The 9539-nt window shown below is 42.2% G+C and overlaps 1 long non-coding RNA gene across 1 annotated transcript; it reads right to left on the bottom strand.

The window, feature by feature from the left end:
* Nucleotides 1-255: 255 nt before the first annotated feature.
* LOC134479668 (uncharacterized) lies at nt 256-7915 on the bottom strand. Its single transcript, XR_010053256.1, has 3 exons — nt 6086-7915; nt 1680-1843; nt 256-443 (listed from the first exon to the last, which is right to left on the bottom strand). It is a non-coding gene; the product is annotated as an uncharacterized LOC134479668 (long non-coding RNA).
* Between the last annotated feature and the right edge of the window lie 1624 nt (nt 7916-9539).

Raw genomic sequence — 9539 nt, forward strand, 5'->3', positions numbered from 1 at the left:
CCCAGGTTCATGTTCATTCACCTCTGTGTCCCTGTGGAGACCCTGACCAAACCATTACCCATCATGGGTGCTAAGGAATGTTCATGAAGCTTCTGTGACAGAAAGAACTTTGCAGTTCTCATGTTTTCTAGGGCTGTGTTCACTTTTTCTCCAAGATTGCTTAACAGGCCCCGTTAGGTTCTAACTTGGAAATGCATACCGTTCAGCAAGTTGAAACATTTACGGAAGGAATAATACTTACCCCACATACTGGAAAGGCTCAGCTCTTGCCTTAGGGCTACTTTTGAAGAACTTTTATTTGTATTCGTTCCCGAGCAAGGACTGGTTGGTATTAAATAACACAGAAATGACTCACTCTTGTCTCTTGAGATAAGATTTTTTTTTTACATACATTTATTAGAACCCAGTGGATTGCACAGAGTGTGGACAGAGATGTTTTTAACCTAAAAATAAAACCACAGAAAAATAAAAATACTGGAGATGAGTGTAAGAAATACGAACGATAGTCCATTGTATAACTTTCTAATGTCAGTCTAAGAATTCTTTTCTGGGGAGTTGGGGAGGCGTCTAAAAACTGTTCAACTTCTCAAAAGAAATACCAGAATAAAAGAAAAATCCAATGTTTTTAACCTCGTACTCTCCTAAGCTTCTCCAGGATGTGTGTGCTTGTGTGAAGAGATATCTCTGGATACCTAGTTACTATTTAAACCCACATTATTAAAATCAAAGCTGTCCACCATTCTCTTTGTTCAACCTGCTTCTTACCCTTGTGATCACAACTTTGAACTTATTATCATGGGTTCACTGTACACTTCTCTGTTCACCTATTCAGTCAAAAGCCACATCACTCTTTAAAAAGAATATTTTCCCCCAAAGTTATACTTATTGATAAAATACAAGGAAGCCACAAAAGAGCTCAGTAAAGGAGATAAGACCTGGGAGATGCCTGTGACGTATTGAATAAGCTGACCCGCATACGGCCGGGGACCTGGAAGCACGGGTGACACAGAGTAGACCTCAGTTTGAAGGCAGAGAAATCATCAGAAGACTGTCTGCCCTGCTGCCCCCAACAGTCTCCACCTTTAGAGTTCAAACATCAAACCAGCATGGCATGCAAAAAATGCCGGACTCTGTACCACGCCCCTGCTGGCTTCAGTACAGGTCTTGCTTGCTGATGGGATGAGCACATTTGGAAGGGAATGATCTTGGGCTGAGTGAGATCATTTCTCCTACATCACCCGTGATAGCATCTAGAGAACAAGAGTACAGCCTCCTACGCATCCCATACCAACGCTAAGCGTTTCTTTGACAGATCTCATCTCTCTCAGGCTTCCAGAGTCTCAACCTTCTAAGGTCAAGCTTCTGTGGCAATTCCCCCACCCCGGCCTAGGCAGTGTCCCTAAACACAGTGTCAAATGGCACTTTAACATCCAAGAAGAGAATGTGTTCAGAGAAAATGACCTCAATCGTCAAGGTAACTGGGATTAGGGGGGTGGGAGGGTGAGGGCAGGGGTGGATAGCTAATGCAGAAAACCCAATGTTAAATTCTCTTCTTGATGTGCACAATTTTTGTCTTTTCATCTCCACTTGTCATCAAGTATACTAATGATCATGTCTTCTGTCCGTCCAAGTCCTAAAACTTTACAGAAAGTTATGACAATGACAAGACCACCAATTACCTGCCCTCTGGCAAACCTTGCACCCTTGTTCCTACTTGGTCCTCATATTCACTCTGTAACATCAGTACTAATATGTCCATTGTGCAGTTGGCTCTGGAAGAGTAAGGAAGCTAGTTTCCCAAATTCCAATCACCAGTAAAGACGAAGGCAGTGTGTAAATCCACCTGTGAACCAAATCCAATGCTTTAGTAAGACCCTGGGGGCTTCTCCACTCTACTCAGAATCCTCACCTGACCAAGACTGGATGACAATTTGGACAACAGTCACTTAAGTATCTTTCTTCTGTCATTAGCTTAGCCACATGCTGAATTCAACTCTAGTGACAAGCTGTCTAACACATACAAAGATTATTGCTTTAAAGTTCCTGAACCTTCACTTCCTCCAGCCAAGGGTTGATCCACGCACCTCTGGATTAACTATCCCAACCTTACCTCATCGTCTAAACAAAATCAAAAAGCACATAGCAAAGTACCTGGCACAAGGCATCCATCTTTTGGTTCTCTTGTCTGACTGCTCTGCGAAAAGATCACTAAGGTAACTCCCTAGTCACTAAAAAAACCAGGTTTATGTTCATGAAGCAAGGAAGAGTGGCTCCGTGGTAGACTTTTAATTCTCAAAGAACCTCAGAGGTACGCACCTGTTAGACGTAGAAAGCTTGTGTTACGATGAAATTGTCAGCGTGGGGGATCTGATATGGATGGTCACAGTTTAATAAGGCTTGGGAGTTGGCAAGTTCAGCAAGGCCTGGATTTCGAAGTGGCTTTTGATGAGTGTCCCTTTGATAAGCAATTTGGTACCCAGTTGAATAGGTTGGGAAGATATATGAATTTCTTTGAAACAACATTTTATATCTCTATCTTCTTAACCCAAAACTACCCAGAATAGAAAAGTTAGACTTGGGTAGCCTACTGGAGCTCACTTAAGTACAAGCAGTTTTCACTCAGTGTTTATGTTCCTTATCTGCAAATGGAGATGATTAAAGCAGTTGCTTGGACGGACAGCATGAGGTTTAATGAGTTAATTGAGCTCTTAGAAAGTACTTAGCACACAGAAGACTCTCTGGATGCATTCAGTATCACATCTACAACTCAATGCTTGTTGTCTTCCCCCAGACAGACCAAGGCAAAATTTTCTCTGATAAATCAATGGATGACTGACGGAATTGTGTCTTCCCAAATGTTGAAGTCCTAACTTGCAGTGCGATGTATTTAAGGATAGAGCTTCCACAGAGGTAATTAAGGTTAAATGAGATCATAAGATTGGGGCTCTGAAGCAAAGGAAATGGTGTCCTTATAAGAAGAGCAGGAAACCCTGGACAGACCTGTCTCTACACAGACAATCGAGAATGACCGTATGAGGACAGAAATAAGCTACCTGTGAACTGACGAGAGCCCTCCACATTGCTTTGAGTTTTAAAAGCCACTTTGAACAAACAAAACCTGGAAAGTTTACATCTCTGTCGCCACTGCATTCCATGAAGGCTCAGTGACTCTGTAGTGGGAGCCCTTATTTTCTCCGAAGCTCACCTTGAAATTCTCAAGGCTGCTCCCAATCTAAACAGAAGCCAAAAGGAGCTCTGAGTCCTCCCCTAACCCATCCACTCCCCACCTGTCCACTCAGACCACTGCCCAAGGTCTCGATAATACAGCAAGCGTCAACTGGGTACCTGCTATCTACCAGGTATCTCTTTGACTTACGTGGTGACAAACACAGACAGGGAGCTTTTCCTCCAGAACCCATGGAGCACAGGGACAGAGCTGGGGAAGGGGTGACACAGATACAGGTGTGTCACGAGGACTGAGACTGCCTACAGCCACATTCCTCAATTCAGGGTAAGGACCAAAGCCGCCTACATCAGCATGACTTCATAACTATTTGTTCCAGTCAGTCTTGCTCAGGGAGGTAACACAGCATCAACACCTTTATTGTTAAGAACTTCCTCCATACCTATCTAACTGTAGCTTCTCAAACAGCCAGTTCCTCAGGACAGAGGCCCGTGTAACCCACTCATCAGACAGCTTTTCCCTTATCAAGATTTGCTTCAGAATTCTCATCTCAGTCTGTTAGATGTTTCTAAGTTTTATCAGCTCCCCTTTAAGCTGGTACCCAAATCTAGCCTTCAAAACCGTAGGAATACTGATTCCTGACACACACACCCCACTGAGACACTTTTCAATTTACCTTAATCGACAGCTTAAGGTGGTCTGTGGAAGACCTGTATGTCAATCATCAGACACCCTGATGGGTGCTAGAAAAATCAAAGCACAGGGCTGGAGTGGATTTCAAGATTTAAAATTTAAAAGGAGAGTAGGTAAAGTCAGGAATCTAAAGGAAGCAGAATTTTTTTAAAGTAGATTTAAAAGCAGAATGGTGGGATAGAGTTCGTGTACTTGAGACATCTCTATATGTCTTTATATCTACATAATAAGATCAGTGATCAAGGGATGGAATGAGTTATCCATGCCTTCTTCCACAGACTAAACAAGGTGGCTAGCAGAAATCTAAGAAAAATGCCCTGACAGGAAGAATACCTGAGACCCTGTGGAAGGTAGTATAGGAAAGGATTTTGACTGGCTCATGTGATCTACCCATTTTTGTTTCATATGATCTTGCTGTAGGATTCTGCCCTGTCCTAGATCTAGTGCTCTAGTGCCCACTCCCGGGGATGGGGGTGGGGGATGTGGAGTTGGGATGTCAGTCATCTCATGCACTAAGCCATATTTCCATGGGATGATTAGATCTCCAAAGAAGTAGTTTACCAGGCAGAGCCAACCACAGCACACCTAAAATAATTACACTGTACATAAATTGGGCTTTATAATAGAGTTGAGATGAAATATCTGTTATCTCTGTGATAACCTTTTCAGGCCTTACCATAAATACTAAAATGGGAAGAACGAATGAGAAGGGAAAGACAAAAATGAGATAGAGAACTGGGTGGTGGTGGCGGCACGTGCCTTTAATCCTAGGAGGCAGATGAAAGTGGATAGCTGAGTTCAAGGCCAGCCTGAACTACAAAATGAGTTTGAGGACAGCCAGGGCTACACAGAGAAAACCCTGACTTAATAAAAAAAAGAAAAGAAGTAAAGAAAAAGAAAAGAAAAAGGAAGAAAGATAGGGAAATATGATTTTCAGGATAAGAGAAACCTAAAGTGTTATTTTTTTATTTTTCATATTTTTTTTTTGGTTCTTTTTTTTTCGGAGCTGGGGACCGAACCCAGGGCCTTGGGCTTCCTAGGTAAGCGCTCTACCACTGAGCTAAATCCCCAGCCCCTATTTTTCATATTTTTAACTTACTTTTTACTTATTTACTTGAACCCTCTCAATGCTTCCTCTCCTGCTGGGGCCAGACAAGGCAGCCTAGCCAGAAGAACATATCCCACATTCACGCAACAGCTTTTAGGAGAGCCCCTTCTCTGTCCCTGTGCTCCAATTGTTCCAGACCTACATAAAGACCAAGCTGACACCTGCTACATATGTGTAGGGAGGCCTAGTCCAGCCCATGAATGTTCTTTGGTTGGTGGTTCAGTCTCTGAAAGCCCCAAAGGTCCAGATTAGTTGATTCTGTTAGTCTTCCTTTTGGAGTTCTTATCCTGTTCCTTCCTCCTATTCTCCCATAAGACTCCCCAAGCTTCATCTACTGTTTGGCATAGTTGGTATATGTCTGAGTCAATTGGTGGGTGGAACATGTCAGAGAACAGCTGTTCAAGACTCCTGTCTGCAAGCATGACAGAGCATCATTAACGGTGCCAGAGACTGGTGATTGTCTGTGGAATGGGTCTCTCGTTGGGTTGGTTATTGGTTGGCCATTCCCGCAGTCTCTGCTCCATTCCCATCCCTACATTTCTTATAGACAGATAAGTTTTGGGTCAAAAGTTTTGTGTGTAGGTTGATGTCCCTATTGCTTCCCTGGGGTTCCTGCCTGGCCACAGGAGGCAGTCTCCCCAGGCCCCATATCCCCAGTGCTGTGAGTCACAGCTAAGGACATACCCCATTGATTCTTGGGTGCATCCCCTGTCTCTGGTCTCTGCCCCTTCCTGGAGGTGCCCCATACGCCACCCCGCGTTGGTTGCAGATTTCCATTTATTCTCATGGCCATCCAACCATCCCCCCTGACCCACTCTAAACTCAACCCAAACCCCAAAACTCCCTTTCCAATCCCCTCTCCCAACCAGTTCCCTATTCCATCTACTTTCCTTGACCTTTCCATTCCCCCTTCTAAGTGAGACTCAAGCATCCCTGCTTGTGTCCTCCTTCCTGTCCAGCCTCCTTGAATCTGTGGGATGTAGCAGGGCCATCCTGTATTTTATGGCTAATGTCCACTAATGAGCGAATACATACCCTGCATGTGTCATTTTGGGACTGGGTTACCTCACTCAGAATATTTTCAAGATCCACCCATTTACCTGCAAAATTCATGATGTCTTTGTTTTTAATAGTTGAGTAGTATCACATCGTGTGGATATATTAACATTTTCTTTATCCATTCTTCAGTTGAGAGACATCTAGGTTGTTTCCAGTTTCTGGCTATTATGAATAAAGCTGCTATGAACATAGTTGAGCATGTGTCTTTGTGGGATGATGGAGCATCGTTTGGGTATATGCTCAGGAGTGGTATAGCTGGGTCTTGAGATAGAACTATTCCGAGTTTTCTGAGGAACAATCAAATTGATCTCCAAAGTAGTTGTACAAGTTTGCAATCCCACCAGCAGTGGAGGAGTGTCCGTTCTAATCTGATGAAGATGCAATGGAAAATAGTGGTGAAAATCTAGACTGTCTGCTGTGGAATAAAAGAAAAGGGGGGGGGGTGTTGTAAAAATATAAAAGTAAAAGAGTACTGGTGTCTTTTACCCTGCTAGGTCCACACCGCAGTGGGTGCCCCAAGATATCTGCTAGATACCTTGGCAGAAACACATCCCAGCCACATGCTTTCCTATACTCAAACCCTCACATAAAAGAACACACACCGGGGCTGGGGATTTAGCTCAGTGGTAGAGCGCTTACCTAGGAAGCACAAGGCCCTGGGTTTGGTCCCCAGCTCCGAAAAAAAGAACAAAAAAAAAAAAAAAAAAAAACACACACCACAATAATCTTTGACCCAATTGGTAAGATATAATTGCCCACCTAAACATACAAAGCCCAGTACCATCCATCCCTTGGGAACATCAATAACAACCTGTAAATACACAGAGCAGAATCTTAACATCACCTGCCATGGCTTCTCCCCTCTCTCCCTCCCCTGTCTCTTCCTCTCTGTTCTAGTCTCCTCCTCTTCCTTCAAACTTCTCTCCCGCCCATCCTTCCTTCTCCTCCAATGATAGGCCTCCTTCTATCCTGTATCTGCCCCTCACCTGTACTTTACAAATTCAGTGGGGAGGTGGTTCTGGTGAAGTCACCTGAGTTCTAAATTTGTGACTAGGCAGCTGTCCTTGGGGCAGTGGAATTAGCATCAAAATACAGGTAACTTCAGGGCAAACGACAAGGGGGCGGGAGAATAACTGTTAATAGGACTGTAAATTAGCATAATCATTATGGAAAACAATGTGGACGTTGAAAATATTTCTTTTACAGGATCCACCTGTCCCACTTCTTCATGTATCCAAAGAAATAAAATAAGCACAGTAAAGGCATACTCACGTGTTTTATGACCGAACAGCTACTGCATGGAATCAGACTGGGTAACACGCAATGAGTAAATAGATGCAGAAATATATATATAATTATATACTGTTCAATAAAAAAGAAGGAAATTCCATCTACATAAAAACACAAAACTGAAGAACAGTATGCTAAGTAAAATAAGGCAGACACAGAAGGGTGAGTATTACATATTTTTTCTCTCATATGTGGACATTAAGAAAATCCCTAATAACTGAGGCTAGTAAGGGGACTGAGATCGAGCAGTGTACGATGATTGTATGAGCTGAGATGCCACACTGCATTATGACATACAAGTGATGGGAATCAGTCCAAAATGTAAAGGAAACACTACTGAAAAGAAAGAAAATCACTAGGAAAAGAGTAAATGAGGAGGAAGAACAAAAACTAGAACAGGACCTGCTATGGTGGCGCTTGCCTTTAGTACTAGCACTGGGGAGGCAGAGGCATGTGGATCTCTGATATCGAGGCCAACCTAGTCTGCAGAGTGAGTCCCAGGCCAGCCAGGGCTGTACAGAGAAACCTGTCTTGTCAAATAAAGCAAAGGAGAACAAAAAAACTTAGAAAGGGGCTTTAGGGGGCTGGGGATTTAGCTCAGTGGTAGAGCGCTTACCTAGGAAGCACAAGGCCCTGGGTTTGGTCCCCAGCTCCGGAAAAAAAAAAAAGAACCAAAAAAAAAAAAAAAAAGAAAAAAAAAAGAAAGGGGCTTTAGTCTTGAGGCAGGATGCTCTAACCTTTGGTATGAGAAATAAAGAGTCTGGGTGGGTACTGAAGTAAATTATCTCAATCAGGGGGTTTTACCCTGCCTTTGGCCATTCAGTTCCCAGATTAAAGGCCCAATGCTTTTATATTTACATATTTGTATTTTATATTTCTATAAAAGCCTTTACAGCACTAGAGCTGGCCATCTACCCTCTATGCTATTATGTCTACTTCCCTGCCAGTGGCCCCTAGATATGACTTGACATATTCCTTCTGGGACTCTCTTAACTTCTATTGGCCAGCCCTCATGGCCATGTTTTCATGACTTACCTACCACATGGAGTCTTCTCTCTTCACCAGCTCTTCTCTTCTTCTCTCTCTCTTTCATGGTCCTTCTCAGACCCAAAGCCTGTGAGTCCAAACCCCACCTACCTCTCTTTTACCCAGGTATAGGCTGTCAGCTTCTTTATTCAACCAATAAATTAATTTTACATTAAAGAGCAAGATCACATAGGATTACTTAGTGTATATGAAGATTCTCTCATTCCTGAGTCAGTCAGAACTTGAGGACCAGTATTAGGATTACATAGTAAAAGACCAAACCCCAACATTTCCCCTTTTTATGTCAAATAAAGGGACCCTTTCTCTTATAATAATACACAAGGTACAGTAGGAACAATTATGAAAGTATTAGTAAGAGTTATATTCAAGATGTCCAGTCCATTCATATCTGGCAACTTGATAAAGTATATTACCATCTCCCCTATTTTGGTGAGTTCAGAGTTCTGTATCTAAATCAATTTTTCCTAACTTATTATTAACTTAAAAACATCTTCTTAAATCCTAAACAACTTATGCTTATAGTAGGAATATGACTATCTAGTCTTCAACCCCATCAGAGAACTGAGAAGGAATAAATATTACCTGACAATGTAGGAAGCCTAGGAAAGCAGCTTCCAAAAAATATAAAAATGACAGATACAAAAAATATAAAAATGATCACATGGACACTTTCCAATATTCTCTATAATGGAGCATCTATCCTCAGCCTTCTGGCCCAGAATGTCTGACAGACTTTATTCAAAGCAGGACTTATGAAGGACTTGCTTACCCTGTCTTGGCAAAGCTTGGCAGTTGACTATCCTGTGCCCATTTGTCCATTTTGGGCAACATTTTGTCTGCAGATAAAGTTGGAGCATTTTCTTTTTTGCCCAGTAGCTAGCTTGCCACAATTTGAACAGCTCCATGTGGAGGTTTTTGATGCTCATCATCCTTTCTCAAATCAAATGGGGTATTGTCAGGAGTCAACATGTCTCGATGTAAAAATAAATAAATAAATAAATAAATAAATAAATAAATAAATAAAATTTAAAAAATTCTTAAATTTATAAAATTATGTTTAAATGCCATATTCTGTGAGTCTCTGATGTTTTTGAAGACCGTCTCTTCATATCTGAACAATCATTTGTTTGTCTCCAGCTACCAATTATCTGTTCAACC

This window comes from Rattus norvegicus, chromosome 7, assembly GCF_036323735.1.
Source record: "Rattus norvegicus strain BN/NHsdMcwi chromosome 7, GRCr8, whole genome shotgun sequence".
Classification (NCBI taxonomy): domain Eukaryota; kingdom Metazoa; phylum Chordata; class Mammalia; order Rodentia; family Muridae; genus Rattus; species Rattus norvegicus.